Consider the following 13,940-nt stretch of genomic DNA (forward strand, 5'->3'; position numbering starts at 1 on the left):
TATTTTTCTCATGAAATAATTCAGGATCTGCTTATTAAAATTAAGAAAAACTCTCAGAAGTAGGAATGCTAGATTTACCAAATAAAAATGCAAGATGCCTAGTTAAATTTGCACTTCAGATAAATAACAAAAAATTGTAATACTGGGACTTATACTTAACTAAGCCTCCTATATTTTATCTGGCAAGCCCACCTGGAGATCTGACCCCCACATCCAACACAGTTTAGCTAATGAAACTTAAGTGTTTTGGATTAGAATCTTAGCTCTTACGTGTGTAAACTGTATAATAAACTGAATCTCAATACCACATCTATAAAACGGGGATTAGGATAAGATTTATTCATAAAATTGTTCTCAGTAATAATAAAGATATGGCAAGTAAAACAGTTTGCATGGTACTTGATATATCATAAAAGTTTAATATACTTCAGCTATTATTATAGAAGGTAAGGGTAACATTAGACAGTTTGCTCATTTAATACCAGATATTGGAAATGGCCCAAATGAGCTATTATTTATCTTTATTTTTGTCCAAGTATTCTCCTTTAACGTAGGTTTGGAGTTTATCATTATCTGCTCAAATGATTTCAAGAGTTGTTGGGAGTCCAGTGACATCTCTTTAGATTCTGTTAAGCATACTGATAATTTTTCTCACCGTGTGGCCACCTGACACCACAGCAGGACCACAACTTTATTAAGTAGGGGGTAGGAATATCGGCTGGACAGGTCCCCAAAGTAATAATATACTTATATAGTAATGATAATAAGTAATTGACATGAAAGAAATGAAAAATTAAATGATGTCCCATGAAGTTATGTTTATTTAAATTATTTAAAAATATTAAGCCAATGAGCTAATGTTAAAATTAAAATACACAGGGTTTCAACATTTGAAAGAATTGTCTTCTGAACATTTGCTCAATATTTTTCTCACAGAAACAATTGTATAGAATCATTATATAATGATTGTTATAGCTAAAATTTATACAGCATTTTTTATGTGCCTATTGATTTACATGGATTGTCTTATTTAGTCTTAACAATAGATTTATAAGGAAGGAAGTCACAATTATCTTTCCCATTTTCACAGGACTAGGAAAATAAGACTCAGAGGTTAATTAACTCAGAGAAGGAAATCTAAATGGAAGACATTTGGCCCAGCCATGAACCCATGCATTTCTAGCTTTTATCTGCTACACCAAGTTTCCTCTATCTTTATCTCGAGTAGGATTTTAGATCATCCCACAAAATTTTGTTTAACCTATAAGAGACAGAAACTTTAACCGACCTAACTTCATTTTATTTTTTCAAAGTACTAACTTTTGAAGGGCCAGCAACTGTACCTTAAGCTCTGTGGGCTTTAGCCAATGGCTCATGTGAGAGAAGCAGATGGAATAGTTTCTAGCTGAATTCATTAAATATTCCTCAAAACAGATTCAGTGCCATTTATGATCATTTGTACTCCTTCAATTGTGAGTCCTGATAATTAGTTATATTTCTTTAACTTTCTACTACTAAGACATTCCTTCTCAAAAATGTAAAAAAAAGTTTCAAATCTTGCTATATCCAACTCAGAACTTCCTTGTTAATTCTGAACTTCTTTTTTTTTTTAAGATTTTTTTTTTAATGAATTTATTTGACAGAGACACAGCGAGAGAGGGAACACAAGCAGGGGGAGTGGGAGAGGGAGAAGTAGGCTTCCCGCTGAGCAGGGAGCCCGATGCGGGGCTCAATCCCAGGACCCTGGGATCATGACCTGAGCCAAAGGCAGACGCTTAACGACTGAGCCACCCAGGTGCTCCTAATTCTGAACTTCTAAATGTGCATATCTCATAGATTTCTAAACAAAGCGTGTCCAAATTGGAACTTACAAATTTTTCCTCTCAAACATGCTTTGCCTTTCTCATTTCAGAGAATGCCTCAACTGTCTATCAGATTCTTAGAAACCTAGCTTTCAATCCAGGGCTTGCCCTGTGTATCTCCTTAATATTGCTCCAATCCATCTGCTTATCTTATTCCTACGACCATAATTTTAATTTTGAGCTCATCATATCTTGGCAGTTTTCCCTACAATACCCAATAACATTTCTAATTCATCTTCCACATTACCAGCAGAGCTCTGTTAAACTACCGATTTGGTCATACTGACACTTTTCACTCTTTTGGCTTTATTTCTGGTTTCCGGCACAGTTTTGGGCGGTGACACGCGTGCTTGGTTGTAGATGCTAACAGTGCCTCTACACACGTTCCCTGCAAGTCACTTATTTCCTGCTCTGAAATTTTCCTGATTGTCTTTTTGGGAATGCCTACTAGGCACTGCCATGTGTACAACCAAAAATTAAGAAAATGTAATGCATCCTTAGTCAGTGAGGGAGCAAGTAGATAAGTGACTGGTGACAAAGATGAATAAATTTGCCTTTAAACATACACACATGCACACAAACACACACATGCACACTTGCAATAATCCCTCAGTCCAGCCAATCAGAGAAGACCCTTCAGTTTTCAAATGGTGATTCATCTTGTATAAGGCTCCATGATGCTGGAGCAGCATGGTGACCCTCTGAAGAGATGAGATATAATTCGTTTTTTTTCTTATTTTTTTAAAAAGATTTTTTATTTATTTATTTGAGAGAGAGAGACAGCGAGAGAGGGAACACAAGCAGGTGGAGTGGGAGAGGGAGAAGCAGGCCTCCCGCCGAGCAGGGAGCCCGATGCAGGTCTCAATCCCAGGATCATGGGATCATGACCTGAGTCAAAAGCAGACGCCTAACGACTGAGCCACCCAGGCGCCCCATCATTGTTCTTCTATCTACACACACCACTCGGTGCATTCTCTGTCTTTGGGAATGACCCAAACTCTCCACTTTTCCTTATCTTCCAAAGCCTGAGTTATGGCTGTGAATAGGGGTGAATTTTAAAAAAATTACATACTTTCAAAAAAGAAAAACAACCAAACAAAATTACATACTTTCACGTATTATATATAATTATTTTATATATTTTTTATATTTATAATGTTCATCAATACTTATTCTCTTTTTCCCCCATTCTCACTGGATTTTTCCTTATCTCAAAAATCTGTTCTCCTCAATTGGTCTCAGTAAATTTTGTTTAGAAACAAAAGCCTGGAAGACCCACCACAAATCTCTCACAAGGCAAGCAGAACAGAGTCTACACGAAAAAAAAATAACAAAAATACAGAGAGGAATCATAAATGAATATCTCAAAAATTATCTTGCCACAAAAATATTCCCTTAGAAAGGGCACTTCTCTATTGAATTATTTGCTATTTGAAAAATTCATCTTAGAGATGCAGAGTATGGTCTGGAAGGCAGATATCATTAGGAAGATGAATGAGTATAATCTTTTCTCTCTCCACCTTAAATCATTGGAAAGCAAAAAGCGATGCATCAGTTTAGAAGTAGAAGCCAAAAATGACCTCTGGAATTTACTTCTTTGCATAGGAGAATTGCCTAAAAAGTCAGGTTACTAGTAAGTTTAGAATCATAAGATTAAACTTAGAATTCCTCAAAGTCAGTTTTAGCATTTGCTTTTGGCATTTAACTTATTTCCTTAATTCAAATCCAACAACCCATCTAGCACATTAAACTAATTGGTTTTCCCCAATATAGCTATATAATTCTTCTATATAGTTTCTCATTAACTTTTAAAATAGAAATCTGATTTGTAGGTTTAGTGAATTCAATTCTGATTTTAATATTATTATATGTTTGTTTTCTGGTACACACTGTTTAAGAATAGTATATCTTGCCACATATCTGGAAATAGTCTTCTCCCTAACCAAAAATGTTTATAAGAGTGGAATTGTTCCATTCCTCACTGAAATAAAAACTTTCTCCATGCCAATCTTCTTTGGTCTGAAAGACATAACTTTTTAATGCTCTTTTCTTTTTACTCCATTGTGTTTTAAACATTACTCACAATACATGCAGTAAAAGTCATCAGGATTACTGTCTTCTCTAGGTTTAATATTCTATATCCATTCAGCTTCCCTCAAAAGACCATTGCCTGTATTTTAACAATATGTTTTCTGTCTCATGTAAATCATTGAAAAAACTTCTATACATCTTGTTTAAATTTGGGGCATATACAAATTACACTAAAAGTTTATCCCCACCACGTTTTTTTTCACTAATACGTTAGATATTTTAATTATATTTTTAACACAATTGCCATAGTACTGTTTCTGAATCATATCAGTTAGACCATGCAACATGATTCACAGGAGTGTCTTCATGAGTGTGGTAAAACTTTTTGCAAAGTTTTGTTCAATTTTTTTTAGAAATCTTATCATTGTTTACAGGTAAGTTTATTTATTTATTTATTTTTTAATGCATATTCAATTACAATTTTCTTTATTATTATGTTCAGTTAGCCAACATATAGTACATTATTAGTTTTTGATGTAGTGTTCAGTGATTCATTAGTTACGTATAACACCCACTTTCTTATTTAAACATTTATTGAGGGGCACGTGGGTGGCTCAGTCGTTAAGCGTCTGCCTTCGGCTCAGGTCATGATCCCAGGGTCTTGGGATCGAGCCCCGCGTCGGGCTCCCTGCTCAGCAGGAAGCCTGCTTCTCCCTCTCCCACTCCCCCTGCTTGTATACCCTCTCTTTCTGTCTCTCTCTCTCTCTGTGTCAAATAAATAAATAAAATCTTAAAAAAAAAAACAACATTTATTGAATGTCCTGCTGTTTGCAAGGCACTGAGGTATATTATGTTTGAGAAACAGTGATAAATCAAACATCGGACCACTGAAATAGTGCAGATAAAATAATATAGATGTTTAGAGGACTGATATGGATGAACCATGTCAGAGAAGTTTAGTTTTGAATTTGATGATCATTTGGAGGTGAGAAAACAACATTTTATGTGTGAGGAGCCTATTGAGCCAAGGCCAAGAAGATGGGAAAAATCATGTATGCAACAGTAAGTTTTGAATAAGCAGAGGTTTTGTAAAGAGCAGTGGTGAAATATGACATTTCAAAAGAATATCTGGTTTAGACCATGGAATTACCCAAGGGCGATTAGAGGATTTGGGGTCTTATGTAGAAGGAAGTAGGGATTTATTGAAAGCTTTTCAGCAAAATGGTGACATGATCAGAATTAATAGGATTAATTTATTAGTTAACTATAAGATGAACTGAGGTAAGGAGACTCCATGAAGCAAAATAATTAGTTATTTAGCTAACATTCATTTAATTACCAACTATCTACAAAGTACTGCTAAACACTATAGAATTGACGTAATAGAACAAAAGCCCTTTCTTCAAAACTTAGCAAACCACTGGGGAGACAATTTAGCCACTAAAAGTAAAACCATATGGAAATAGATAAAAATTAGAAATGTTAAATCTTTGCTTTGCTGCTCCAGTAAGAAATGAAATCAGAATTGTACTTTAGTGATAAAGACCCTTAATCCTACAGTCAGTCTGCGTGTGAAACTAGCTCCACCATCTCCTAGCCAGGTGACTTTAGGCCCCTTAATCTCTCTGTGATGAAATATTTCATCTGTTAACTGGGGGAAAACAGTAGGAAAATGTATTTCATAGGTTAGATGTGAGAATTAATGAGATAAGTGTGTAAAACGTTTAGTAAAATGTTTGGCATATTTTAAACACTAAAGAAATGATAGCACAGATGAAATCAGAGTTGACTCTCATGGGAATGCCTGGGGGCTGGGAATGCTGAGAAAGAGCATTTAACTCAAAATTATTTGAGGGTAGGATTTAGCTCTAGGGGAGAGTTAATTAAGACATTCAATCTGTGACTAACATGAATCAATTTAAGACACATAGATAAAGAAGAGGAGGCTATATCAGAGTCCTACTTAATTCTGTAAGATACGAGACACTATTGCATTTGTTAAAAACATGGAAGGCCATGATTTCACTTCTATTTGAAAAAAAGATCCTCTGTGTTGGAGAATTTAAATAAATTTTAGATGAGGAGCCATTAAGGTCAATGGCGCTAAAACTGCAATGATTCAGGTAAGGATTATGGAAGTCTGAAATAGGGCAGTTGCAGTGGGTTGGAAAATGGGATTTAGAAGGGATCTTCCAGAGATAGAATTTTTAGAACAGGATTAGTGATTGGTTGTGAAACCTGAGACAAAGAAGGGGGAGTAAGGAATGATTCCAAAGTTTTCATCAGTAGGTATGGATGAATTGAAAAACAACAGATACAGAGTGTATATGTGGCATAGCATAATGAGAAAGAAAGATGAGCATTTCAGGGTTGAACATACAAAGAATAAAGTTCTGCCAGAGCATCAAGATGGATTGCCTGATGAAAGGTGGGAACTAAATATATATACATTTTCTTAGTGACCCACACAAAGTCAATAGCTTAAGCCAAGATATTTGGTGATATTTCTAAGGTAAACCCCATTGATAAAAGGGACCCTCCTAAATTAACAGTTTGAATATTTCTGTTAAAAATATGTTAAACTTTTTTCTTTTCCTTCTGTTTTATTAGTAGCATCTTATTTTAGACAATGACAACTTTTGAAAAGAGAAAAAAAAAGAACCAGATAAAATCATAGAGGAAAAGAACCACAATCCCGAAGCTACTCTGTCTAAAGTCTGTTCTAATTTTAGACTCCCTATTAAATTGATATAATAAATTTCCTTATTGCTTATATTATTTTTAATTAGGGTTTATATTACTTGCAGCCAAATATATCCTACCTGATATATATAGATAGAAGTCAGTATATTCAACATGTACTATCAGATATTCTGTTACATTTATGTATTTATGGAAAAGGTCACATGACTATTAGCCTAATCTGGTCTATGTAGAATGTTCTCTATAATTCTTGTGTTAGTATAATCCAAGGTTTGTCAACCTCAGTACAATTGATATTTGGAACTAAACAATTCTCTGTGTGGGAAGATTGTCTAGTGCATTATAAGATATTTAGCAGCATATGTCAGTAGCACCCACGCATATACCCACGTGCACACTGGCCCCAGGCCTGACAACAATGGAAAAAAAAAAATGCCTCTATACAATGTCAAATGTCCCCTGGATGGAGGGCAAAGTCACTGTAGTTGAAAACCACTAGTCTAACCATATATTAGTTCTGATAGATTATAAATTCAATTCAGTACCATTTATTAAGCTCATACCACATGTCTGCCCTGAGTCTAGAGGCGAGTGCTGTAGAGATATAAGTAAATAAGACAGGATTCTTGTTAAAGATCTATCTATCCAGACATATAGTTATTCAGTGTATCTTTATAATTGGCTGCAGTCTCCGACCAAATATATAGAAATCTGAAAAGAGTGTTGTTCCCATCCTAACAATAAGAAAAAAACTGGATAATATATAAAGTTGTATTTTTCTTGAGTTCAACAGAGAGCTGAGCTCACAGAGGAAAACTGTATTTCTTGCAATACAAGGAGAGGTGGGGCATAAGCACTAGTTCACCTCTGGCAGCAGGGGATACACAAGGTCTACACACAAGAAGGTAAGAAGAACTCTACCACAGTTTTAATATATTGCTAAAGTCTCAGTGGGGGCCATATACAAATATAGAACACTGGCAGCAACATATGCTTACAATCTCAACTTTACAACCTCCCTGGATATGCATGAGAAATATTGGCAGCAGAGTAGGAGAGCAGAGAAATCCTTCCTTAGAAGTTTAGGCTTGGAGAAGGAAGTTCCCACAGCTGCAAGGAAAGCACAAATATCCATCTAGTCTATTCTCCCAAAGAACAAAGCCTTAAGCCACTAGGGGAATGGCCCAGACAATAAGAAATCTATCACTGGAGGAAAGGCAGAACAACTGAGAAAGCTCCATACTCAACAACAGGGACCTACGTAAAAATTAGGCTGAACCAGGAAAAAAGATAACCCTCTTTGTCTCTCCCCACTATACCAGTGAGGGAAAGTAACAAGAAATAAGTATATACTGGGGAGGGGTAAAACTCATGGAGACACCCTCTCGAAGACGCAGGAGCATAGGAAAGGCATAAAGCTGAGAGTAGAGCTGGAACATTGAGGAAAACCCCCTGACAAACCAACCAAGAACCTAAGCACAAGATTGTACCAGAAGGATTTGAAACTGGTGGTACACTAAAAGTATCTACAGCAAAAACAATACCCAAATCATGCACAATTCCTGACAATATAGACTTATTTTCCCCACTAACAACATAGCAGAAAAAGAAAGGCATGCCTATTTCCAGCCACAAATACTCCTTCCTTCAATTTCTGTCATCCTACACACTATGTCTGACATGCAATTAAAAATTATGAGATACACAAAAAAGTAAGGAAATGAAAAGCCAAACAAACAAGAAACAGTATTCAACAGAAATTTCAGAGGGGACTCAGAATGTTAAAATTATAGTCTAAGGATTAAAAAAGAAAAAAACCCTCTAATTGTATCTTAATAGAAAAGGTGGACAACATGCATGAAGAGACAAGATATTTCAGCAGAGAGAAAAAAACAGAAAGAATGAATCAAAGGTTAAAGTTAAAGAAAAACATAGTAAGAGAGGTGATGTATGATGTTGATGGACCCATTATCAGACATACTACAGACAAGAAAATAACTAATGAAACTGTAAATAGGTCAACAATAATTACACCAATTAAAACAGAGAGGAGAAAAACAACAGAACATATATGAGATGTAGAGTAATATGAAATGTGAACATACAGTTAATTGGAATCACAAAAGAATAGAGAAATAAGGACAAAATAAATATTTGAAAAGATAATGACTAAGAGTTTCAAAAACATCAGAAGATATTAAACAAAAGATTCAGGCTCAAAGGACTTCAAACAGAATGAAAACCAAAACCAAACCCAAACAAACAGAAAACAACAATCAGAAAACCCCACATGTAGACACATTATACTCAGACTGATAAAGTAGTAGTGAGATTTATTTGGAAACATTCAGTACAATGCAGAGAAAGAGAAAAATCATGAAGACCATTAGATGAAAAACAGACACATTAGATATAGAGGAACAAAGAAAATAATTAAAGAAAAACACTTGGCAAAAACTATGCAAGACAGAAGACAACTGTTCGTTGTTTTTGTTGTTGTTTGCTTGTTTGTTTGTTTTTTAATGAAATTACATGTACACTTAGCACCTGGCCCTGGGAAGGTAGGCAGAATTTTGGCCCTATGACCTTTGTCCCTTAGTGTTACACTTCTGAATGTTACCTTACATGGCATAAGGGACTTTGCAGATGTAATTAAGCTTACTTATCAGTTAATTTTAAAATAGGGAGATTATTGGGTTGCCTGGCTGGCTTGGTTTGTAGAGCATTCAACTCTTGTTCTCAGGATCATGGAGTTCAAGCCCCACGTTGGGTATATAGATAACTTAATAAAAAATAAATAAAAATAAATAAATAAAATAGGGAGATTATTGGGTTGCCTGGCTGGCTCAGCTGGTAGAGCATTTAACTCTGTTCTCAGGGTCATGGAGTTCAAGCCCCACGTTGGGTATATAGATAACTTAATAAAAAATAAAAATAAATAAATAAATAAAATAGGGAGATTATTTTGGATTATCCAGGTGGGCCAATGTAATCACATGAGTTCTTAAAAGCAGAGCTTTCTCTTGGCTGAGGGCAGAAGAAGTTAGAGATATTCAAAGCATGAGAAGGATGCTGCCTTTGCTGGCTTGAAAAAAGAGGGGCCACATGAAAAACATGAGAACAAACTGAATTCTCCCAACATCCTGAAAGTACTTGGAAGCATATTCTTTCAGAGAGCCTCTAAGTGAAGTCCCACTGACACCTTGATTTTAACCTTATAAGACCTGAAACAGAGAAATCAGTTGAGAGACTCTGTCCCTGGAATTCTGACCTATCAAAATCAGAGATAGGTTGCCTACAGTGACTAAATTCGTGATAATTTGCTATAGCAGCAATAGAAAACCAACATACCGGGTATTTGCCCAAGAAAGATAAAATATCTTCACATGAAAATTTCTACACAAATGTTTATTCCAGCTTTATTTGTAACTACCCCAAACTGAAAACAACCTTAATGACCTTCAGCTAATAAATGGATAAGCAAGCAGTGTTTCTCTCTGATGCACCAATGATACTTAAAATTCGATATCTATCTGCAACATTAGAAATACCTTTCAAACTAATACCATTTCATTCTGCCTTACAGATGGCAATGCCACGAGCTATAATAAAAAAGTATTATTGAAATATAAGATTATCTAATATTCTCTCATCTTATCAACTCTTTCTATATAGGTGTTCACCCTTCCATAGTAAACAATGCATTTGGGGGGCTTTATTTCCACTTTCTAAATTCATATACTATCTAGTATCTTATATTCTGCTAGGGTTATAAATTGATTATTAGAAAATTTATTTCAGTATCTTCTCATGGTGTGAGTTTGATGAGTTTATGATTACCAGTATTATTTCTCTCTTCTTTTCTTTTGTTACATGAACTATATTTTCTGTACCATTTTTCAAAGAGCTTTCTTTTTCAGTATTTTCCAAAAGGTAATATGACTTCTCACAAATAACATCTGCTAAAAAAAATTTAATAAAATTCAACAACCTCTTGTGATAAAAATTCTCAGAAAATTAGGAATAGAAGGGAGTTTCCTCAACGTGATAAATGATGAATGAATAACCAAAGTGTAGTATATACATATGATGGAATATTATTCACTATAAAAAGAAATAAAGTACTGATACATGAAACAACATGATGAGTCTCCAAACATTATGGCAAGTGAAAGAAACCAAACACAAAAGGTCACACATTGTATGATTTCATTTATACAAACTATATGAAATAGAGAATTCCACAGAGACAGAATGCAGACTGCTGGTTTCCAAGGCCTGAGAGAGGTGAAATAGGGAGAAACTGCTTAATTCATAAGGTGCTTACTTTGGAGTGAGCTAGATGTTTAAGAACTAGATAGAGATGTTGGTTACATAACATTGTGAACATACTAACAGCTACTGAATTGTTCACTTTAAAATGGTTTATGTTATGTGAATTTTTGCCTTAATAAATTATTTTAAAAAAATAATGGTGTTAAACTGCAGATGCTCATCTTCCCAAGATGCTTATCAGTGGGCAAAACTGACTTGCATACATGGAGAATTATGTAGTAGTCACGACGGTTAAGAAACTGAAGCAGTAGCTGAGTTCTGACTGCTCATGTTACCCTGTGGACAGTCCACAAGATTGGTTTCCTTTCTTCTTTCTTTGGGTATGGAGGGTGGTAAGCAAGGGAGACGCTTGTAATAAGCTTATACGAAGTCTAGCTAGGGAAAAGATCATGTTTGAAATCTTGGCTCTGGTATCTGCAAAATGACAATCATGTTATCAGTAGAGTTGATTATAAATTCATAATGTTCTTCTCTTATACAGCTTTTGTCACTGAAATTCCCATCTTTATTTTTTTTAAGATTTTATTTATGGGGCTTAGTCGGTTAAGAGTCTGCCTTCAGCTCAGGTCATGATCCTGGAGTCTCAGGATCATGTCCTGTGTCAGGCTCATGGCTATGCGGAGAGTCTGCTACCCCCTCGGACCCTAACCCCTCTCGTGCACTCTCTCTCTCACTGACTTTCTCTCTCTCTCAAATAAATAAATAAAATCTTTTTAAAAAAAGAAAAAAATAAAAGATTTTATTTACTTTTTTGAGAGAGAGACAGAGATAGAGCACAAGCAGGGGGAGGAAGCAGAGGAAGAGGGAGAAGCAGACTCCCCAGTGAGTAGGGAGCCTGACGTGGGGCTCTATCCCTGGACCCTGAGATCATGACCTCAGCTGAAGGCAGATGCTTAAACCAACTGAGCCACCCAGGCGTCCCTGCAGTTTCCATCTTTAAATTGCTTGATTTTTTTCCCTTGAATAATAAATTGTATTTGGACTTATTTTTTAGTGGCTTAGACTGCTACTTCTTTCCCCTAATATTTGTTTCCTTGTAGTCTTTGATCATCAATCAACTTTTCCTCATTGGTAAGATTATAATCAAGAAGATTGAATGTTCTAGATTATTTCTCTATTTCTTTAAATATTGTAAATACTAGGAGGACCTTAAATATCATGCCATACTAATAACTGGCTTTCTGCTTTCTGACTATCTGAGTAATTTAAATAACTAACCAACATCTGATTCTGACACAAGGCCACTCTGATAAACTGACAGAACAAAACATTATCTACTTTCTTCTCTAGGTTTAAAATTGTCAATTACAATTCCTACCACATCACCATTTCTTATTGATTCTTCCCTATTAAGTTTAATACTCTCTATTAGATTCCCTTTGATCACTCATCTTAGATGTCTGTGTACTTTTGTGACATACAATGGGGTAACACCATGTCTCTCTTTCCCCTGCTTATCTCTTCTAAATAACCTATGCTGGCTTGAACCTTAAGGGCTATTCCATTTGGCTCTGGTTATGATTTAGTCATGATTGAAGTCTGAAGCTAATATTTAAGGCTTCTGTTGACATTTGTAATGAAAATCAATCATGAATCCTTCTGCAGGAACACATAGATAGGAAAGACATTTATGCCAAGGAAAAGAGGAGAAATTAAGCTTTGAGAATATGCCCTGGTATTTGAATTGCTACGGAAACGATCTCTGTTCCATGGCTATGATTTCAAATGTCTCCTTTGAGCAGCTTGTAGATTTTAGATGTATTTTGTCAGAGTTATTGACACTCAAAATTCCCTTACCCTACCTCACTCCAAACTGTGCTTTTCTCCTGACCTATTGCTTTTGGCATTTCACTTTCTTTTTCTTTTGGTGACTGTTATATATGATTTTATTGCCACTTCATGTTGAGTGTATTGACAGAGATGGTAAGAGTTCCGTGACTGTGTGGATATGTACATGCTTAACCTGTATGGACCCACCGAGTATTTATGCTACAGAATGTGCATTGTTTGATATATTAAGGAAATGACAAGTTGATGTTTGCAAAAGCTGTCTATTCCCTCTGCATTCTTTCACTATATTAAACCATTATTGACATTTTTAAAATGTCAGAGTTTTTTTTCCCTTTCTTCTTAATATAATTTCAAGGGATATGGTGTTCAAGAAAATCAATCCTCTTAATCTTCTAGATGTTCTGAGTCTGCTATGTAATATTTCTTTGCGGTGAACAGTTTTGCCCTAATGCAGTGACAGTGATGGTTTAGTCCACTACCTATTGCTTTTTATTTTTACTTTGGTCAAAACATTTATAATTATTTGAAAAAATTTAAAGCATTTTTAGATAACATTGACATTGTTTCTTGTATTTAAAAAACACTGTTTAGGGGCGCCTGGGTGGCTCAGTTGTTTAAGCAACTGCCTTCGGCTCAGGTCATGATCCTAGAGTCCTGGGATCGAGTCCCACATCGGGCTCCCTGCTCAGCGGGGAGTCTGCTTCTCCCTCTGATCCTCCCCCTCTCATGCTCTCTGTCTCCCATTCTCTCTCTCAGATAAATAAATAAAATCTTTAAAAAAAATAAATAAATAAAAATAAAAAACACTGTTTAGGTGAGGAAGAAATTTTGTAATAGAATTTTAACTTATGGACATTTGGAACTTGACACTATTATAAAACCATACACATGTTATATACATATGTTACACATATATGTATATGTGTATATATGTACACAAAAATACAATCCTAAATAAAATACAGTCCTAAATAAAATATAATCCTAAATAAAATACAATCTCTATTAAATACATATTACTATAATATAATATGCTCAATATAAACTTATACAGTGACTAAGACTACTTAAATTAATCCAAACTCTTAATAATAAAAATTACATTATTTCAAAAAGTGTTTGAATGAGTGAGCTATCCAATAATACACAGCACTTCCTCATTTTTCTATTATTGAAGTTTTCATTTACTTATCACTTTTCATCCAGATTTCCCCAAGC

Source organism: Phoca vitulina, unplaced genomic scaffold, assembly GCF_004348235.1.
Source record: "Phoca vitulina isolate PV1807 unplaced genomic scaffold, GSC_HSeal_1.0 scaffold6, whole genome shotgun sequence".
NCBI lineage: Eukaryota > Metazoa > Chordata > Mammalia > Carnivora > Phocidae > Phoca > Phoca vitulina.